Source organism: Callithrix jacchus, chromosome X, assembly GCF_049354715.1.
Source record: "Callithrix jacchus isolate 240 chromosome X, calJac240_pri, whole genome shotgun sequence".
NCBI lineage: Eukaryota > Metazoa > Chordata > Mammalia > Primates > Cebidae > Callithrix > Callithrix jacchus.
In genome coordinates, this window is record NC_133524.1 from 55,047,852 (window position 1) to 55,049,323 (window position 1,472).

A 1,472-nucleotide genomic window follows, 5' to 3' on the forward strand; every position below is an offset into this window, starting at 1 on the left:
ATGGTCTTGGACAAGATCTGGAAGAATCCTTCGGATTTCCAGGCAGAGACTCTTTTTTCTCTTCTTTCTCTTTCTCCCAAACAAATGTCTTTCTGTTATGAGCCACCTGGAGCTCTGGGTGGAGTGAAACAAGCACCCCTGTGGCCAGCACTATTAAAACGGCACTGTGTCAGACTTGAAGCCAGCATAGCACTGGGCCTCACCCAAGTCTTGGCATAACCACTCTCTGGCTACCACCTATGTTTGCTCAAGACCCTGGAGCTCTATAATCAGCAGGTGGCAAAGTCAGTCAGGCTTATGTCCTTCCCTTCAGGGCAGTGAGCTCCTTCAGGCCTCAAGCAGATCCAGAGATGTCATCCGGGTACCAGATACTGGAGTCAAAAACCTTAGAAATCTACCTGGTACTCTGTTTTACTATGGCTAAGCTGAAACTCAATCCACAAGACACAGTCCTTCCACTCTTCCCTCACTTTTCTAAAGGCAGAGGAGCCTCCACCCTATGGCCACTGCCATCACAGGCTCGCAGAGAGTACTGCCAGGCTACCACTGAGGTTCCCTTAAGAATTCAGGGCTCTTCAGTCAGCTTGTGTTGGATGTTGCCTGGCCTGGGACTCACCATTTGGAGCAGTGGGCTCCCCTCTGCCCTAGGGCAGGTAGAGAAATGTAATCCAAGATTCAATACCTGGAATTGGTGACCATAAGAGTCCTCTTCATGCTCTACCCTGCAAGGTTGAGCTGGTACCTAAGGTGCAAGACCAAGTTCCCTTTACTTTTCCTTCCACTAAAGTAGAAGGAGTCTTGCCCCATAGCCATCACAGCTGGGAATGTGTTGAGTCTTTTCTGAAGCCAGCAAGTCTCAGAGTCCTAAGGCTTTTGACATAGTATCTGGGTATCACTGCTAGTAATTCAGGGACCAAGGGCCCTTCAGTTAGCAGGTAAGGAATCTTGCCACAGCTGGGTCCTTCCCTTCAATGCAGCAGGTTTCCTTCTTGCCCAGGGTGTGTCTAGAAATGTTGTCTGGGAACCGGGGCCTAGAAAGGGGGCCTCACAACTCTGACCAGTGCCCTGTCCCATTATAGCTTAGGTGGTTTCCAAGATGCAAGACGAAGTCCTCCCCACTCTTCCCTCTTCTCTCCTCAAGTGGAAGGAAGACGTCCCTTTTGGAGCTGCCAGCTGTGAAGCCTGAGGTTAGGGGAGGTGTTGCGCCAGGACTCCCTTTGCCACCCTGGTTACTGTCTGTCAGTTGAGTGCCCTCCCCTCCCCAGTCCACTGTCTCAGAGCCCAGTTCAGCACTAGAACTTGCTTAGGAGTTGCAGTCCTTGTGTCCTAGCCTGCCTTTCTTGTTTATTTGCGGCCCCAGAGCACTTTGGCCCAAGGTGGTGTGGCTTGTGGGAACTCAAATTTCAATGCTGGGATGAGCAATTCCCCTCTGGCTAGGGCTAGTTTAAATGCTCCCTCTGTATGTAGGCATC